Raw genomic sequence first — 21,149 nt, forward strand, 5'->3', positions numbered from 1 at the left:
TTAGCGCTGTTGTGTTTGTAGTTATAGTTTTGTATCTACTTCCAATTGTTTTGTTTTTTTTGTTTTAAAAAAAATAATAAAGTGATGGCGGTGTGCATTGAGTGGCGTTTGGCTGGAGGTGTGGGTGGAGTGGTGCTTGGCTGGAGGTGTGGGTGGAGAGGTGCTTGGCTGGAGGTGTGCGTGGATTGGTGCTTAGTTGGTGGTGTGCATGGGACTGGCACTTGGCTGGCGTTGTGTGAGTAGTGAATTTTTGTTGGTCACTACACACACTGCTGTGTCAGTCATGCAGGCATATGAAAGTGATGGGCCCTTAAATGGTGCTGTCTGTTGATGTGAGTGTTGTAATGTGCTGGGCTCACGGTTGGCAGTGTGAATGATCTTGTGTGTGTCACATATGAAAGGTGTGTGAATGGCCTGAAAGAGGTTGGTGCCTTGCTGCAGCTTTACAGCTCACGAGCTGCGAGTCACTGATTCAGGTTTTTAACCATTTAATCATTAACAGTGCATTTAATTTTTGTAAAATCTCTTGTTAATAAAATATTACGCTCTGAACCTTCCCTCACCCTCATGCCAAATCCAATCTGTATGTGTGCGTACATGTGGAATAGCTGGTTGTGAGAAGTAATATTACTCTTTTCTGTCTTACTCTGCCAGGGTGTACATCTGGGCCCTCGACTGGCGGTGTGAATGGTCTTGAGTGTGTCACGTATGAAAGGTGTGTGAATGGCCTGTGAAGAGGTTGGTGCCTTGCCGTGGCTTTACAGCTCACGAACTGCGAGTCATTCGTTCAGGTTTTTAACCTTTCACTCATTAACAGTGCATTTCATTTTTGTGAAATATCTTGTTAATAATATTTTACGCTCTATACCTTCACTCACCCTCGTTCCAAATCCAACCAGTATGTGTGTTTGCTTGAGGAATGTATGGGTGGGCAGTAATATTTGTCTTTTCTGTTTTTCTCTGCTAAGGTGTCCATTGTCTCTATGGACAATCTACCAATTCCGTAAACTAAAAACTCAGGGGAGTACAGGGTGGTGTGCCACTCACAAATCCCACTAGTCACACATTTTCCTTGGATCACTGTACCATATTCTTCCAGAATCAGAAAGAAACCACAAATTTCCTACCATCCAGTGTTCTCCTAGGTCTTCCGATAAAAATGCTACCTCACTTGTGTAGGTGGGCCACGTACCCCGACAGGGAGGGACTCAAAACTTATTGTGGAGATAATAAAAATATCTATCACAGAGCGACCTGGTTTTGCATGGGGGGCACCTACGTTTTTGGTCCCGGGCTTGGTGGACATCTAGGGAAACCTACCAAACCCAGACTTTCCCCTCGGCCTCCCCAGCGGAATGATACCTCACTTGTGAAGATGGGCCAAGTGCCTGTAACAGGGAAGGGCCACAAATGTGTAGAGAATGAGGAGATATCACAGCGAGCTGATAAGCAGAATTTGTTTTATACGTTATTAGGCGGATTCTGCTTTGGGCACCCACACAAGTGAGGTATTATTTCACTCAGGAGATCGAGGGGGAACACTGAGTGGTAAGTAATTTGTGCCGGTGCATTAATCCCACACAGAAATGTGAGGACATTTTTTTTTTTTTTAGCTACGTTTGAGGTTTGCAGGGGATTCTGGGTAGGAAAACTTTGGGCGATCCAAGCCACACCTCCCTGAATTCCCCTGGGTTTCTAGCTTTCAGAAACGTCTGGGTTTGGCAGGTTTCCCTACATGGCCACTGAGCCCGCCGAGTTTGTGGCTCCCCTCAGATTACAGAACTTTACATCATGGAAATATGAGGAAAATTTGTTTTTCTAGCCATTTTTTCAGGTTTGCACAGGATTCTGGGTGACAGGACCTGGTGAGAGCCCCACAAGTCACCCAATCTTAGATTCCCATAGGAGTCTAGTTTTCAAAAATGTACAGGTTTGCTATGTTTCCCTAAGTGTAGCTGAGCTAGAGCCCAAAATCCATAGCTAGGCACTTTGCGAAAAAATGCATCCGTTTTCAGTGTAAAAATGTTATGTGTCCATGTTGCATGTTGGGGCATTTCCTTTCGTGGGTGCCTACCCACACAAGTGGGGTACCATTTTTATCGGGAGGCTTGAGGAATGCTGGGAGGAAGGAAGTTTGTGACTCTCCTCAGACACCAGAACTTTACATCACTGAAATGTGAGGAAATGTGTTTTTAGCCAAATTTTGAGGTTTGCAAAGGGTTATGGGCGCCAGAACCTGGTGAGAGTCCCACAAGTCCCCCCATCCTGGCTATCCCTGTGTGTCTAGTTTTCAGAAAATGTATAGGTCTGCTAGATGTCCCTAAGTGCCGGCTGAGCTAGAGACCAAAATCCACAGCTAGGCACTTTGCAAAAAACACGTCAGTTTTAAGCGTAAAATTGTGATGTGTCCATGTTACGTTTTGGGGCGTTTCTTGTCGCAGAAGTGGGGTATCGTTTTTAGCAGCAGACATGGGGGAACACAGAATAGCAGAACAATAGTTATTACCAATTGTCTTTCTCTGCATTAGCGCCTTCCGAATGCAAGACAGTGTGAAAGAAAGAAGTCATTTTTAGAAGTGCCCTGTAATTCACATGCTAGTATGGATACCCCCAAATTCACAGATGTGCAAATATCCGCTGTTTCTAAACACCATATATTGTTCTCATTTCGGAAATACATATGTTTCCTTTGTACCTATTTTTCACTCATTATATTTTATCAAATGACTTGCTGTATACACAAAGAAAGCCTATTGCAAGGTGCAGCGTATTTATTGGCTCTGGATACCTTCAATTCTTGGTGAACCTACAGGCCCTATATATCCTCACAACCAGAAGGGTCTAGAAGACATAAGAGTACATTGCTTTCATAAATATGCCAAAGCTGGAAAAAGCAACAGATTAAAACGTAGACAGAAATTGCTTCTTTTTTTTTTTCAACTCAGTGTCAATATTTTTTTTCAACTGGTATTTTCTATAGGAAAACCTTGAAGGATCTATACATATGACTCCTGCTAAATTTTGACTACTTTTAAAAAATGTTTAGTTTTCCGGGATGCACCATTGTTTTCACACCTATATCTATCACTAACTGGAAGAAGGTTGAAAGCACACAAAAAATAGAAAAAAGGGGTATGTCCCAGTAAAATGCTAAAACTGTGTTGAAAAATGTGTTTTTTCTGATTCTAGTCTGCCTGCTCCTGAAAGCTGGAAGATGGTGGTTTTAGCACTGCATACCCTTTGTTGATGCCTGTTAGACCCGACAGCCTTAGGATGGTCATCCCACAATGTTATACCTGCCTCCCCCCATTTTTCTCACCCTATTTTTGCTAGTTTTAGGACTCTGGGCACTTTGCCACTGCTGACCAGTACTAAAGTGCATGTGCTCTCCCTCTAAACATGGTAACATTGGCTCCTACCCTATTGGTTATTTATTTTACCTGTAAATCCCTAGTAAAGTGCACTGGAGGTACCCAGGGCCTGTAAATTAAATGCCACTAGTGGACCTGCACCACTGATTGTCCCACTCACATACATAGCCCCTTAACCATGTCTCAGGCCCCTTAACCATGTCTCAGGCCTGCCATTGTAATGCCGGTGTGTGCAGTTTCACTGTATGTGTTTAGTATGGCCAGAATGGTAATAGAAAATCCTGCTTACTGGTGAAGTTGTAGTTAATATTACTATTTTAGAAATGCCACATTTAGAAAGTGTACATTTCTATGCACTTACTGCCATCTGTTCCTTACAGCCTGTCTCCAATCTACGTCTGGTCAGTGCTGGTTGACAGCTCCCCTTGTGCATTCCACCCAGACAGTCATAAACACAAGACACTCAGTCACATCTATAGTTGCCTGCATACTAAATAGGTATTTCTGGGCAGGAAGGGTGGAGGGGCTCTCTCTTACACTTCAAAGGCCTGTGGCCTGCCCTCACACAAAGGACTAATAACCCCCCACAGGGATCCTGGCGGACAGGGCTGGGTTGAAAGGGCAACTTGTGCACTTCAAAACCACTCTTTGAAGTTTCTCCCACTTCAAAGGCATTTATGGATATATATACTGGGTCTGTGACCCTCCAAAATCAGTCACTTCTGGATCTACACCTGGACTCTGTCAGAGGGACTGCCTGGCTGCCGAAATGACTCATCTGGGACTGCCTGGCTGCCGAAATGACTCATCTGGACTGCTTTGCTGAAAAGGACTGCTGCCCTGCTTGTTGCCTTACTGCCTGCTGATTCCCGACTCTGCCTTCCCTACAAGTGCTCTCCAAGGGCTTGTATTGAGCTTGCCTCCTATTCTGAAGTCTCAGGGCCACAAAGACTTTACCAAAGAAAAGAAAATCCCTGTGTGTCGGAAAATCGACGCAACGTCTGTAGAAATCGACGCATTGCATACCTCGCAGCTGAAAATTCACTGCATCAACTACACCAGATCGATGCAGCTCCTGCTCCTTCTTACCAGCACGTCTAGTATTCACAATACATTGTCCCTGCACTCCTGGAAAATTACGCATCCTCTTGCAGCACCGAAAGAAACAGCGCATCATCTGTGCAGCGCTGAAAAATCCGACGCAGCTCCTTATTTTTAGACGCAGCTCCTTCTCTGCGACTCTGTGCATCGTTATTTTTGTCACATACCAGGTACTGAGTGTTACAAGGATGCAACCATTAATTCTTAAGGATTGAGACTCATTTAACCCTTTAAAAAGAGATGTTTTGACTTGTGCATATGGATTTCCGTTGGTTTGGTCCTATTTTATTCAGATAAATATGATCTATTTTCCTAAACTGGTGCGGAGTACATTTTGTGGTGTGTTCACTGTTTTTTTACTGTATGAGTTATTTAAAAAATACTCTACACATTGCCTTCTAAGGTAAGCCTACCTGATCTGTGCCAAGCTACCAGAGGTTGAGCACAGGATAATTTGGATTGTGTTGTGACTTATCCTGACTAGGATGGCCTATACTTCGACAAGGGTATATACCTCTGCCAACTAGAGACCTAATTTCTAACAATACCATTTCCAAGGAAAACACTAGATGCTTTCTTCTGCACCATTTTTTTCCAATCCTAAAAAAAAAGAAATGTTAGCTGTATTTTGGCTAATTTCTCAGCCCCCCATCAGGTGAACCCACAAACTCTGGGTACCCTTAGGACCCCCAGGATGTTGGAGAAAAAGGACAAAAATTTGTCGTGGAAAGCTTATGTGGACAAAATGTTATAGGGGACTAAGCGCGAACTAGCTCAAATAGCCAAAATATGGCTTGGTACAGGAGGGGGAAAAGGGCCAGGCAGCGAAAGGGTTAAAACACAAACTACTCCCAGCTGTAATACAAACGTTCCAGTCACAAGAAAGCTTAAAAAGACATTGAATGGCAGAGAGGTTACTATTTTGGGGACCCTCCCAACCTAATGTGGGTAACCACAGATGACCTAGACAGAAAGAGCGCGTTGTGCTCAATATTTTGATGGTGGTCCCACTGTTCTAGGACTACCACACAGTGCATTGTGGACAAAAATGTTTTGTAAAAGGAATGTCCCGCAAAGCATTATGGACGATTTTTTGAGTGCAGTGAATATTGTAGTATCTTGGCTGTAATGCTCAGAACAGCCCCTAGAGGACACCATAATAAAAATGGCATTTGTAAGAAACATGGTCAAGTAACCATACAATCAGCCCCAGAGGCCATAACAACATAAAAACAGAATGGCAGAAAGCAATGGAGTGTGACCATATATGTAGCCCCCAGAGGGTGTAGTGCCCTACACATTTTCAGGCCTACTGCAATACTATTACAAACAAGGCCCTTAAAACACAAACTACTCCCAGCTGTAAAACAAAAGTTTCATCCATGCAAAAGCTTAAAAAAGATATTGAATGGTGAGAGAGTCTACTATGTTGGGATCCCCCCCAACCTAGTGTGGGGACCCATAGATGACCTAGAAAGAGTGTGTTGTGCTGAACATTTTGATGGTGCTCCTATTGTCCTAGGACCACCACAAGGTGAGTTATGGGCAAGAATGTTTTGTAAAAGGAATGCCCCGCAAAGCCTTATGGAGCAATTTTCCAAGTGCACCGAATATTGTAGTATCTTGAGTGTAAATGCTCAGAACAGACCCAAGAGGACACCAGAATAATAGTAGCATTTGTAAGAAACACTGTCATGTAACCATACAGGCAGCCCCTAAAGGGCAACATGAAAACAGAATGACAGAAAGTAATGCAGTATAACCATATATGTAGCCCCTATAGGGAGGAGTGCCACACACATTTTCAGGCCTAATGTAACACTATTACACAAAAGGCCCTTGAAAACACAAACTAGTCCCAGCTGTAGAACAAAAGCTCCAGCCATGAGAGAGCTTAAAAAGACACTGAATGGTGGGAAAGGTTACTATTTTGGAGTGCCCCCCCGCCTCCCCACCTACTGTGGAGCCACAGCGATGACCTAGACAGAGTGTGTCATGCTTAACGGTTTGGTGGTGGTCCCATTACCTGCCACATTATGGGCAAATATGTTCTGAAAAAGAAATGCTTCACAAAGCATTATGGGGAGAGTCTCCCACGTGTAGTGAATATTGTAGTATCGGCTTTCCTGCTGTGCCGGGAGAGCAGTGTTGAGGATTTCTTTGGGTTTTTTCTGTTGTAAATGCTCCAGTTTGTATATTTTTCAACTGCTAACAATGGTCTTAAGAGGTAGTCATGTAAAGCGCTCCTCGGATCAAGGTTGCGCTATATGAAACTTCATGCAGTCATGTAAATAGCTCCTCCGATCGAGTTTGCACTATATTAACCTTTAAAAAAATATATATATTAAATAAATTTAAAAAAAGAACTTCCCTCCAGCTTGCAGCCTTTGTAAGCAGACACCACAAAGAAACAGCGGCATGCTCAAAACAAGGAAGAGGAAGAAACATCATACAGCCACGCAGCGGGAAGTGGCCCGCCAAAAACAATTTTTAAAAAAATAATGCGCCACGCTAAGGTATATGGCCGACCATGCAGTAATCCATGTAACAGGGTCAGTCTCCAAGGAAGTAACAAAGCAGTCTCGAGGCGGGACAAATGTAAAGTATTTACCTACAAATTCAAGGGAATTTTAAAAGGCAGGCCAAGGAACGAATTAAAGTGTTGGGAGTGAGATGGGTATGGTGCAAGCCCACAGATGTAGATTACAACATGTAGAGACAGTATTGTGCGCTGCTATGGCTCAACCTAAAAAAAGAGAAAGTCCTTGGGCTGGCACTGTAGATGTAGGAGGGTGCTGGAAGGGTGAGATCTGTTTTGCATGTATGCCCAGACCACGCCCTTAGCATTCTAGAGTCAATACTGAGGATGTTTCCACACTTCATTCTCAGAATTCTAGAGGTTAAATAGGAAAACGTTATTGTTAAGTTGTAGCTTTTACTGAAAAGAGGACTTCTAATTGGAGTTAATTGCCAAAATTGCCCAAAACTTGTACATTAAACGTTTTCAAAATTTTTATTCTTCTACTAAGTTTCATACAAATTTGTCAAAGGGGGAACAACATTAAAAGATGTTCTAATAACTTTGGCATAACATGAATGGCATGAAACATGGCAGTCAACTAGTGAAATCAGCTTTGTTTTGATAGGTCAGTGTTCTTGCAAATTGGTCATGGGATGGTTAAAAAGGGGATAACAAAAAAAGTATCTTCTGTTTTAATTTGCTTTCGAATTTTGGGTGCATGGTTCTGTATCACAAAAACTAATGGTGCCCCGCCGTTGGTCTTATGCAGCTAGGTCAATTTCTGGGGGCCAGACTAAATATTTAGTGAAAAGCTACATCCTGCTCGCAGGCCGCAACAGGCCCAAATCAATGAGCAGTTGTTTCTGTGTATAACAGGGACCTTGCTGCCATAGCCTGCAGTGCACAGCCCGGTCAATAACAACAGGTGGATGCAATGTGTGAGTAACAGTGCAGTAGAGGTTGCACGTTGGCAATTTTTGGCGTTCGTGGAAAAAAAACACTGGCAACTGTACAAGCAAAAGCTGTGTGCAGTTGCCCTAAAATCGGTATCTCTCAAATAAGCTGCACCTAACCAAAGGCAACTATGAGCTGGCTGGGAGGTCCAGTGACAGAAGAGCAAACAGAATAACAAAAGGTTTCACAATTCTGCCAGTCCCCACTGGAACGCAATGAACGTTTTCAGGGCTTTGAGGGGTAAAATAAGAAATCGAAAGCAGCTGCACACAGCCAAAGGCAATGCACCGCTGCTGAAAAATTTCTAGCTTCCAGTCCAGCTGCAACCTTGTTTAAGAGGAATAGGGGGTGGTGTACTGTGCGGATGAATGCCTCACCAAGGGCCAAATGTAGGAAGCAGTTTTGCCCATTCTGTGTCTATGGGAAAATGTGTTCGTACATATAGCCCTAAGTGATTAGTCCCCAGTGCACACGGCTAAAGAGGGTTTTAAGGGACTTGCAATTTAATGGGGTATTGTAATAAATATAACAAGCATTTGCAATGCAAAAGATCTTGCGTTTGCTCAAGTTAGAGCTATTAGCGTTGTAGATTTCTAACTGGGACTTTCTTGCCACACAAACTGAAAATAAAAGGTAAAACAGTTGACATAAGCGAGCCGATTCAAAGCGACACCATCAGCGGGAAGGACAGAGACAAAAGGAAAAAGAAGTTTGCTCACAAAGTTATTGGCAGTAGTGCAATTATCCATGTAACAGGGCCGATGGCCAAGGCAGTAACAAAACCGCCCTAAGGAGGGACAAACGTAAAGCATCACCAACAAAAAGAAAGGATTTTCGAAAGGCAAGCACATGAACAAGTGATACTGATGGGCGTGCGGTGGGCGTGGTTAAAAGCCCAGACACATACCAACACGTCAGAAAAAGAGCGCTTGTGCACTGTTATGCTCCACCTAAAAATGTGGGAAGCTGCAATAACCTCAGAAAATGTTAACTCCCAAACAAACTGAGCAGCCTTCCGGGGCTGCAAGCAGGGTGTGATCTACACCCACTCCCTGCCCTCTTTGGGCAGTGCCTGTTGCACAAAAGGCCAGTCTGACCCCGATTACTGCTAACTCGACAGGAATACTGCTCATGGCTTCTGGACGCTTTCTCCTGATTACATTTTGTAGCTTTTGTCTGCACGTGAGATTTGATTTCATGCACTTGGAAAAGACAATTTCTTTTTTCCGCCAATAGTGTTTGCAACAGAACCTTTAAAACATGTATATTGTTTTGTTATGTTTTTCGTCTGGGGTACCCTCCATGCCAATCCTTTACTTTCCCTTCATCTCGTCATGTGCGTCAATGGTCCTTGCAAAGCATCTCTCTGAATACTACAGGAGAGTGCTCAAGTGTAGAACTCACTATAATAAGAAAGTTGTTTTTTGGTTAAAATAGCACTTAAGGAGGAACTTCCTTCCAACATAATTTCTGAGGATTTAAATGGCCGACTATACTAAAGTCCCAGAATAATCCGGCCATGTTATTTAATCCAATGTAAATCAAGCTGATTTTTCAAATTTGATAGCTGACAACACCTGGAAGTTGGCATCCTTCTTAAAGATTGCTATTATCTAATATCTTTCAAATAGAAGAGAATAACAGGTTAGTTTGTTACTTTACACGATGCTCTAATGTCAATGAATCTACATAAGTAACAAAGTAGCGAGCTCCTTTCTTCCGCTTGCGGTGCGGAAGAGAGTAGCGAGGAGGAAGAGCGATGGTGGCAGCCAACTTTTAACTGCTTAAAAGAAAGAAGTTACTCTGGAAAAAAACATAAGGTTGCATGGTTCAGGGATTTTCTATTCTGAGCCATTCAAAGCCCATAAAAACATACATATAAACGGCAGTGGACAGTGGGCAGTAGTAACGGATGGGTCATGTAGGTAAGGGACGGGGTGTGAATTTACCTAATTACTAGAAAACTGTCCGCCTCGATCTGGATCATAATAGAGTAACACATGAAGTAGTTGAGAACCCTCTGGCCGGAGTAGTAACTTTCTGGGGCTCCCCATTCAACCGTAAGCCAATCAATATTTGTGAGATACAGTAGACTGAGGGAGTCACATCAATGGGGGTGTCATTTTGCATTACGCCACCACTAAACGTTTGTTTCCCGATACTACTCTGTTCCAGTTTACGATGGATTACAAATCAGAGGCAGATAGTCATTCACCTTAATAGGAGAGGAAAAAGTCATAAATTTCTTTGCGTAGGATTTTGGTTGCGCATTCAGTATACTTGCAGTGTACAGAAATATGGCATTACCCTACATGACAACATTTTAGAAGAGGAAAGTGGGAGCTTTAAAAAAAAAAAAATAGTCAGGAGATGTAGTTCCCCTTCTGACTACTACTGAAACAGAGGCAATTTCAGCCGGGAGGCAACCAGAGTTAAGCAATTTTTGGCTTACAAAATCGAGAGTCTCCAGCCTGAATTGGATCTGTTGACATGTATGCAGTACTATAAACACACCAAAGGTAGCAGCAGCTATCTTCAATCGCTCTCCACTCTCACACTCATCACAAATCCATTCTACTACTATGATCTCCAAAATAACCCTTCCTTGACTCTTCCTTCCTCTACCCCTTCTGGTTCACCCCAATCCTCAGTTTACTACTATAATCTCCTAAACAACCCTGGTAAATTCTCCCTCGTTTACCCCTTCTTTAACTCATCCCAAACCCCATTTTACTACTATGATCTCCCCAATCCCTTTGTACAGACTCTTCTCTCCCCATCTTTCCTTTACTCATCCCAAACCTCATCTTGCTACTATGACCTTTCAAGTAACACTTCTGGATTCTTCATACTCTCCATTATTCTATTCAATCCCACCAACACTCGCATCTCCGCTCAAATTAAATCATACCTCCCTATACTAATAATGTTCTCAAATTCCCCTATACTAATCCACCACTAATCCTTTTGGGTTCCGGAATAATGTGCTACTCACCGAAAAGCACTTTGATGCCTTGTCAGGGGTGTAAGTGCTAAATAAAGACAATTACTGAATGGATAGTGCCAGCATATAGCTAATTTATAAACTGTCAATTTTGATTAGTAAAGGAGATTAAGGGGGTTATTACAACTTTGGAGGAGGTGTAATCCGTCCCAAAAGTGACGGATAAACCACCAGCTGTATTACGAGTTCCATAGGATATAATGGAGTCGTAATACGGCTGGTGGTATATCCGTCACTTTACCGTCACTTTTGGGACAGATTAACACCTCCTCCAAAGTTGTAATAACCCCCATAGTGCCATAAAGTACTATTATTTACTCAGTATAGCACACTGTGATTAAGTGAGGGTACTAAGACTAGATTCCAAATGAGAATCACCACCTTAGTCACTAGATCACATCTCTTTCCAAATGTAAGTGCTCTGACCGTTAAGGAAAATAAAATGCTGCCAAACATGGAAGTATACCTAGAAAGTTCCCAGGCCTGAAGCAAAGATAGTCATACATTCTTGACTGATAAATGCTAAAGCTGGCCATTCAACATGACGATGAATAGCTAGTCGAATACCTCACAATTAATATACTGCAAGGACTTTAGCGATGTTACCTGGGTTCCAGACAACACTAGCATGCAGCATTCTAATTGTTCGCTATAATACATAAAAAAGAACATTAGCTGTATAGGAGGAATCTTCAGGGAGAAAGAGCATGTGGAATAGAACTGGAATCAAAGGGAAACTCCTGCTTCTCGTCCTCTGATGGACAACGGAGAAACAGTCGCCCTCATCCTCCTCAACCTCTCGGCTGCCTTCGATACCGTCTGCCACCGAACCCTAATATCCCGCCTCCGCTCCACCGGTATCCAAGGACAGGCCCTGGACTGGATCTCCTCCTTCCTCTCCAACCGCTCCCAAAGAGTCTACCTCCCACCGTTCCGCTCAGACCCCACCGAGATCATCTGCGGCGTCCCTCAAGGCTCCTCGCTCAGCCCGACTCTCTTCAATGTCTACATGAGCCCCCTCGCCGACATCGTACGCAAACACAACATCAACATCACCTCCTACGCTGACGACACTCAGCTGATACTTTCCCTCACCAAGGACCCCACCAGCGGCAAGACCAACCTGCAAGATGGAATGAAAGACGTCGCAGAATGGATGAAACTCAGCCGTCTGAAACTGAACTCAGACAAAACGGAAGTCTTCATCCTCGGAAACACCCCGTCCGCCTGGGACGACTCCTGGTAGGCCACGGCCCTTGGCACCGCACCAACCCCCTCAGACCACGCACGCAACCTCGGATTCATCCTGGACCCTCTTCTCACCATGACCAAACAAGTCAATGCTGTATCATCGTCCTGCTTCCTCACCCTCCGCATGCTCCGAAAGATCTTCCGTTGGATCCCCGCCAACACCAGAAAGACTGTGACCCACGCCCTCGTCACGAGCCGCCTGGACTACGGTAACACCCTATACGCAGGAACCACCGCTAAACTCCAGAAACGTCTGCAGCGAATACAAAACGCCTCTGCCCGCCTCGTCCTCGACATACCCCGCAACAGCCACATCTCCGCCCACCTGAGACACCTGCACTGGCTTCCCGTCAACAAAAGGATCACCTTCCGGCTCCTCACCCACGCACACAAAGCCCTCCACAACAAGGGACCTGAATACCTCAACCGTCGCCTCAGCTTCTACAAGCCCACCCGTCAACTTCGCTCCGCCAACCTCGCACTCGCCGCCGTCCCTCGCATCCGCCGCACCACGGCAGGTGGGAAATCCTTCTCCTACCTGGCGGCCAAGACATGGAATTCCCTCCCCACCAACCTCAGGAACACCCAGGACCACCTCGCATTCCGGAGGCAACTCAAGACCTGCCTCTTCGAGCAGCAATAACCCCCTCCCCCTAGCGCCTTGAGACCCTCACGGGTGAGTAGCGCGCTTTATAAATGTTTTTTTTTTTGTTGATTGATACCAACGTAGATAAAAGGAGCACAATCGAGTGGTGCAACAGTAGCACATGTTATATACATTGCAACTGCACTGCAAAGTTCAACCCAAGAACTATATTTAAAACGTTGTTGTATTCAAACGCCATATATACACTGCAATGTAGAACATAAACCACTTTGGTTCTAACAGCTATAGATGAACTTCCAACAATTGTGTTCTTTTATTTTACTTTTACTGCGCTTCTACAAATTCAAGGATTAGGAGAAAGGGTACTAGAATTTCTGTGACTAAAAAGAACAATCTTTATTCAAAATGATTAGAAAATGCAAAACTCTTGTGGAATATGATCTCATTAAATATAATAGTTCTTACTTATTCATTACAGAAAAATAAAAGACAACAGTCATTCCTGGTAGGAATTGGGCCTGTAATTTTCACAAGGACGCAGTGGCGGGCCTATTTGTCAAAAAAAGAAGAAATATACAGACATTGAAGTCATACCATAAACCGAACTTTGTCTTTTGATACATTAGAGATTACTACTGAACTCAATGATCATTCGAAGATAGCTTACATCAAATATCTGCTTTACAAAAATACCATGGATTCCTTCAGCTCTAGCACTTCCACCATTCTGAATGGGCAGACTTCATGCAACTATTTTTATCCTTCAAATAAGACAGCATCCCATCAAATTACTGAACCAAGTCCCCTCCAGGGAGTTACAGTGAACTATTACTAAGTGCCATCTGGAATGAGCTCAAATCAAAAGTCGAGTTGAACAGGGAGGCGTCACGCCTGCAGTAACTCTGAGACATCTGACACAGTTCAGCTTCCAACAACACTACACAGACTGAATGGACTATTAATGCACTTAAGGACATTATGCACGTCGCAGCAAGCCTCATCTAAAACCTGAAAAGGTACTTCAAAACCAGATACATCATCTATAAAGTCACCATGACGGCACCCCTGCCTATAAGGCAGAAAAGCTCTCCACACTTCCAGGAAGGACACCGGTTAGACAAAAAAGGGAAAATGTCCTCTCTTCTTATGCACCCAGGATCTGAAATGAAGCCCCTGTACATATCAAGACCAACCCAATTCTACTCCAATTTAGAAAAGAACTGAAGATATACCTCTTTAAAGAACACTCTCCTCACAACGAAGTAACAGTCCACTTTCACTCTCAGTCCCTTGGTATTCCTCCAATCACGTTTTGATCATAATTCTAGATGATTGCTTTTTTGACACTGTACACTGTCTTTCAGTTAGGTTTGAGCTACACCACATAGATACACAACAGTGTGCTGTCAGCATCTCTTTTTACCTTGCAAAGAAACATCAATTAGCCACTGACACACCATCTTCCAAATCTTCACATTTCAGCTTTGAAGGAGGCATCCGTCAAAGCTCTACCACTGCACCTCTACTTTTCAACAGCTATTTTAATCCTCCTCTATGTATCATCAAGAACTGCAGTCACTCCTACTGGAACAGAAGCTTTGCACATACTATCCTACCACGAACAATCACCACTTTTGACTACTCAGAGGTACAAAAAGCCCAATATGGGCGAAGATGCCTTTTTAATACTTACTGTTCGACTCTGGAACAAGATAAGGAAGGCAGTCAAATCAAATTTAATTGGGAAGAGCAACTAAGACACGATTGATCACCTAACCTGCAAATACATCACAACCAGAGGCAAACTAGAAATGCCTTAAGAAAATGCTCCAAGAACGTACAAATGTTTGGATACCACCTCCCTTACGCAGACAGGACATATACCATAAATCAAAGGGACACCCCGTGGTGATACGGATTAATAAAAACTAAATGTACAATCTTAAAACACCATGTCACAGCCCTTGCGTACGCACAGCACTAAATCTGCATATAAAAAGCAAAAATACCCTTCTGACCATCACAACCAATACGAAAATGCTTGCCACATAGGTCGGAGTATAAACATACTGTCTATTAACTTTGTACAATGGTGATGCTCTGCAAAATTACAGTCAGTGTGAAAACATGTTAAAACGGGATAATTGGTCATATTACGAGAAAATATTTAAGCAGAATGTCAAATGGGATATGTGCATGTCTGTCTAATAAGAACGTATTATTCCAAGTGTGCTAAACTTTGAGCTAATTTAATGCATCACAAACCACATAAGTAAGAAGATATTGGTGATTATAACATCGCCCATGCAATTTTAATACTGTGACCTGTCAAGTTGCATCTAAAAGTGGGCGTTAAAATACCGTTAGCAGTCCAGAATTTTATAGTGCGAAACGTGTTCATCAGAATCTAACCGACGGTGGTAGATTAAAAGAGCGTACAGAAGATGCCTAACGTTTTGGACCTTGTGAATGTCAGAATGTCAACATATATAATACTAGCTAGTAGTTTGACAAACTTAAAACTGCAATGTACTGTCAAGGAGCCAAGTGTGTACATTAAGTCGCTCCAGCAAACAGCGACAATGAAGTTCATAAAAAAGACAATTTAAAAAATAAGCCCCAAAAAGTGGAACAGAACCTGCCCTTATTAGAAGGAAATTACGAGTATTGACATCTGAATAACATCACAACATAACTCCATGAAAGAACGCGTCCAGCTAAAGGGAGTGTCGGACTCGAGAGTCAAGGTAGGGAGTTTGAATGGACGGACAGACCCGTGGCATGACATAAGGACGGAGTACCAGTGTGGACCAGTGAAAGGGAACACCCCTAAACAACGCATATACGGAGCGAGATTGTGAAAAGGATCACAACAGCTGGCGACCTCGTGTGGTTTAGGCAGTTCCATCGGGTACAAGCGTGCAGCTACAGCAAGACAAGAGCCGCCCAGCAACAGGGAGGTGGCAATGTGCAGATATCGGCATGACACGCCCACTGTAAGAAACGAGATTACTTGATTACTCTCTCAAAAAGACCACTTTTAGCAGCCTTTTGTAAAGGGAGGATTGCGATATCAGAGATCGTGTAATTGACTCGGGGAGCGTATCTCTTCGCAGAGAGAGAAAGCTCAATGGCCCCGGGAAGAGGGAAAACTGTTACGGATCCAGATCGCTCTTGATGGTGATCTTTAATTTCACAGCCAGAACACTCACCTGACACTGCTCTTAAAGGGCGCTTTGCTCGTGCCCCGTCTGTTTCATTCTGTCACCGCCATCGGGCCCCAGCGCGCTCAGCCCTCCACCCCACGGCTCGCTCTCCGCAGCCATCAGCAGCTAGGCCGCGTCACGTGACCTCACTGTTTACCGTGCAGTGGCCAGGAAGTTTGAGCGTGCGAGTTAGGAAGGGCAGCGAGCATGCGCAGTCCCGAAAGCTGGGAAGGCGCGTGCGCACGGATGGAGCACTCCTATCTATACACTTGAAGTTTATCCCAACCTCTCGCGATTTATATTATTACCGTATTTATAATTTTATTTGTTAGGCTAAGGTACTTGTGTAGTGCGAACATCCGGCCAGACGACGATATAGACATTTGCAGTAAATATCCATTGTGCATTACATATGTGTCAACAATCCCAGATCTATGTCAGGACCTGAGGCTTCGGATTATGCTTTCTCTTTCTTTACTGAGAAAACACAGCAGCCAATCAACACAAGTAACACAAAAAACTACATATCCCAGCAACCCTGGTAGTCCACATTATCCAATCCCAGACCTGTACACCATATAAATGTCTGGTCCAATAGTCCTTCCTCTTTCTTTGCTGCTTGCAGCCATGAGCTAAGTACCTGTAACATTTGTGTGGCATTGAAGTGTAGTATCTGTTCTTATCAGATTGAAACCACTACCCAGTGGAAGTAAATTTGATATTTATTGGATCTACGACTTCGACTTGGAAGTGAAATAAATTTGCATCGTATATGCATATTTATGCAAATTAACTGGAAAAGGCCCACTCGTCTCTAAAGGAGAGAGAGGAAGGACACCAGCGTGCTGGTGTCAGTTTGCCTACTAGGGGCGCAAAATAGAACCCCCCAAGGACCGTGTGGTCAGCTCTTAGAGCTCGGAATTGCGCTCCCTACTCACTCTATCTTTCCTGGCGTTTGGGTGGACTAATGCTGGAGGCTTAAAACCCCTCCTAACATCCTTCACAGGCCTGCCAGCACTCAGATCTCTGGAGAGGGGATCCATGCTTAGGTGGTAACACCTATAACCCTTACCTTAGCTCTTGGGAGTGACTGTGCAGTGTTTCTTGCACTACAGGTAGTTTGTCTGTCTGTTTGGTTGGCACAGGACAGGTGACACCCAGAAGTACACCAGAACCAGCGGCTACCCAGATAGACCAGTGGCTTAAGGTGGAACCAGGTGGAACCAATGGCATCTCATCTATCTCTGAAGAGATGGAGATTGGTGCCCATAAAATACGGTGGATGCCCCAAACCCCCAGGGGCGGGCAGCAAGGATGCCAGTAAGGCGGACCCCCAACAGCAGGCACCAGCGCTGGGAAGGCTGGTGAGCTGAAGGCCCCAGGGCCAAAGCAGGGGAACCCTGAAAACCCCACAGCTGCCAAACCAGGTGGTGGAGGGAAAGGTGAGGAGGGGACCAGGCAAGGGACAGCCCCCGAACCCTTCAATGGGTACAACCTCTCCCGCAGACATGCCCAAGTCATGCGGTGGGAGGTGAAAGACAAGGCGGGACCCAAGCTAGACAGGGACCTCTTCCTAGATAAGGTCATCAAACCAGCAGGGATCCCAGGGGAGGAGGTGCTGAGCTGCCAAGCATCAGCATCAGGGTGGATTTTCCTCTTGAGTTTCATCACTCACACCCTATACAGGAAGTATTGGGAATTCTTCCAAGGGAAGAAAGGGGAGAAGCCATTTAACTCCTTTAACATTTCAACCGGATGGGAGCCAGCATCAACTGAGAAGAGGATCACGGTGGAGATGACGAACCCCCACATCCCAGACCGGGACATCGCATCGCTACTCCAGAGATACAGCACCATTGCAAGTGGACCCAACAAGGTCAGAGACAAAAGAGGCATATGGAACACGACTTGGCAAGCCATCATCAACCTCCACAAAGACCCAGCAGGAAGAGACAGACTGAAGCACCCCCCAGCGAGCTTCTACCTAGGAGGCGACGAGGGCAGGATCCGTTACCCAGGCCAACCTTTTACCTGCAGGAAGTGCCAAGCCGTGGGACACAAAGGAATTGACTGCCCAGAGAAGTACTGCAGGATATGCAGACAAACCGGACACGAGACGAACAGATGCACAGGGAAAAAGGTGTGCAACCTCTGTGGAGGGGACGGCCACACCTACTACCAGTGCCCAAAGTCTGAAAGACCCAGAACCTACGCAGCGGCAGCTGCAGGAACCCCAGCCCAGAAGATCACCAGACCAAAGCTGGACCCCACTGCCAATGCAAAGGTGAATGCCCTCCTGAAGGCATCGAGGGAAGAAGCCCAGAAGATACCGGAGCCAACCAGGAGAAGCAACCCGAAGGGACAGGCCCCGCAGGACCTCAAGTCCCCAGGACCCGACCCAGATGTGGAACCAACCACAGCAACAGACCCAGCGACATCACTGGAGACTACTGTCTCAGTGGTACCCATCCACCCCGAAGGATCCCCCGAGAATGGTGCACAAACCATTACACCACCACCGGAGGCCCAAGGGGAGCCGGAACCGACATCAGGAACCAAGGCCGAGGAGGGAAAGGAGTCTACGGCTGCCGCCGGGACCCCGACCCCAACCTCAGCCCCGGGAAAAGTGCAGGAAAGAGAAAGAGGAAAGAGATGAAAGGAGGCGGGCCCGGTCAATGGGAAACAATCACCGCCCCGAAAAGAACCACAGACGGAACCCCTGAAAGACGAAGAGATGGAGAGGGATGAGATGGTTACCCAACCCCCCCAGAAATCAGGAAGAAAGAGGCAACGGCAAAGGAAGGAAGACTTCTACACCACAAAGAAGAAGCATATCACTTCCCAAACCGAGGAACCAAATGATGGCTACACCACCATCGACACAGACGAGGAGAACATAGAGGACACAGGAGGGACCCCGAGCGTACCAAACCAGTCGATCCAAACGGTCCTCCAAGAGCTGCACCAACAGCTAGCCCTGATAGATACCACTGGGGCCCCAAAAGAACAGGCCCAGTGGACGAAAGTTCCAGAGGCAGGAGCCGAAATAGTGATTTCGGATGAAAGTGAGGAAGAGAGCAAGGGAAAGGGAGACCAACAGGAGTCCCAGCACCCCCAGTAGAACAGCTTAGGGCCCAACCCAGTAGCGGTTCTCCCTTACCCAGAAACTGACAGCTATCGCTGAGACAATGGCCATATCATTGCTCACCCTAAACGTCAGGAGTGTGAAGGACCAGGTTAGGCGAGTTGGCACGTTGTCCTTCCTGGCCTCCCAGAACCATGATGTCTGCTTTCTGCAGGAATGCGGGATTCCGTACGCCCAGTCGTACAGCCAGCTTGAGCGGCAGTGGACGCACGGGCCATCGTTTTGGTCCGGAGGAAACGACTGCAAATCATCTGGAGTCGCCATTCTGATCAAGGGGAGGCATTTCACCACCGACAGGGTCACTGAGCAGGTCAACAGCAGAGTGCTAGTCGTGGACGGCTCGTGGTCAGGTGAGCCCGTTAGGCTCATCAATGTCTACGCCCCCCCAGAGAAGAATGAACGGCTCGAGATGTTCAGGGTGCTCAGGATGCAGCTTGTGACCTCCAGGACCATCCTGATGGGTGGTGATTTCAACTGCACAGTAGAGTTGGATGGACGCACTGGGTCAGACTCTGCAGGGATGGATGTGACGTCCAGGCTGTTGGTGGAGATGACAGGCGAGGCATCCCTGCGGGATGTCGTAGGAAGTATGGGGCCGAACGCCAGGAATTATTCCTGGAGTAGGCCGGATGGGTCCGTGCGTTCACAGATCGACTTCCTCTTCACCTCCCCAACGGTAAAGCCTGGGCGGAACTCCATGGTCGCCGTCCACTTCTCGGACCACAGAGCAGTCAGTTTCGAGGGGGAACTTACAGGGAAGTTCCCCGCTGGCCCCGGATCGTGGAAACTGAACTGCTCACTGCTGGAAAACGAGGAGTTAGTGGCGAACCTCAGAGTCGCGTATGTAGAGTGGAGGGACATGAGGGACCTCTTTCACTCCGCTGGCGAGTGGTGGGAATGGGTGAAGGACAGGTTCCGGAGCTTCTTCCAGGATGCAAGCAGAGCTGCTGCACGGGAAAAGAAGAGGGATTTCAGGCAGCTGCAAAGCAAACTGCAGCGCCTGTTTGAACTCGAGCTCAGGGGATGGGTCGTGGATGACGAACTAGAGGAAACCCGAAAAGGGCTCGCAGAGCACTTCAGGGAGGAATCCAGGAAAATCATCTTCCGGACCAGAACCGAGAACCTCGAGAAGGATGAGAAATGCAACTCATTCTTCTTCAAGAAACTTCACTCGGCCCACACCCCGCTGGTAGAGCTTCGGGACTCGGAGGGCAACCTCCAGAGTGGGAAAGAGCACGTCATGAGGGTCGTCACCGACTTTTATGGCGAGCTTTACTCACCGAAGTCGTCAGAGAGATCCCAGGCGGACAGTTTCCTAAAGGGCATCTCAAAGACACTGAGTCCGGAAGAGAGAGAGGGCCTGAACGCGCCCTTCGCCCTGGAAGAGCTGCACTTGGCCACCACGACCTCCAAGAGAGGCAAGACCCCCGGAAGTGATGGCCTCCCAGTGGAACTTTATGTCGAACTGTGGGACCTGATCGGGCCAGACTTGCTGGACCTCTACGGGGAAGTGGTGGGCAAGGGCAGTATGCCGCAGTCCCTGCGTGAAGGCATGATAACGCTCTTGTACAAACAGAAGGGAGAGAAGGAGGACCTCAAAAACTGGAGGCCCATCTCTCTCCTCAATGTGGACTACAAACTCCTAGCGAAGGCAATGGCCAACCGCCTAAAGAAAGTGATAGAGAAGATAGTCCACCCTGACCAGACCTGTGGGATACCGGGTCGGCAGATCGCGGACAGCCTGGCCCTGGTCCGAGACACGATCGAGTACGTCAAGAGCCGAAATGTTCCAACAGCCTTGGTCAGTCTGGACCAGGAAAAGGCCTTTGACCGCGTCTCCCATGAGTTCATGGACCGGACACTCAGGGCACTGGGACTGGGTGACTTCTTCTGTGACGTGATGACCGCAATGTATAGAGACACCTCTAGCACAGCGTTGGTCAATGGATGGAGAACCGACCCCTTCCCCGTCCTGTCAGGTGTTAGGCA

General features: G+C 46.1%; 1 protein-coding gene across 2 annotated transcripts in view; it reads right to left on the reverse strand.

Moving 5' to 3' along the window:
• The window catches only part of PHF3 (PHD finger protein 3), a 629,825-nt gene extending 613,655 nt beyond the window's left edge, over positions 1–16,170 (reverse strand). For both annotated transcript variants that reach the window (XM_069235742.1, XM_069235741.1), the window contains exon 1: positions 16,022–16,170. The gene's annotated coding sequence lies outside the window, so the exon portion shown is untranslated. The remainder of the gene's footprint in view (positions 1–16,021) is intronic.
• Between the last annotated feature and the right edge of the window lie 4,979 nt (positions 16,171–21,149).

This window comes from Pleurodeles waltl, chromosome 5 (genome assembly GCF_031143425.1).
Source record: "Pleurodeles waltl isolate 20211129_DDA chromosome 5, aPleWal1.hap1.20221129, whole genome shotgun sequence".
In the NCBI taxonomy this organism is placed as follows: domain Eukaryota; kingdom Metazoa; phylum Chordata; class Amphibia; order Caudata; family Salamandridae; genus Pleurodeles; species Pleurodeles waltl.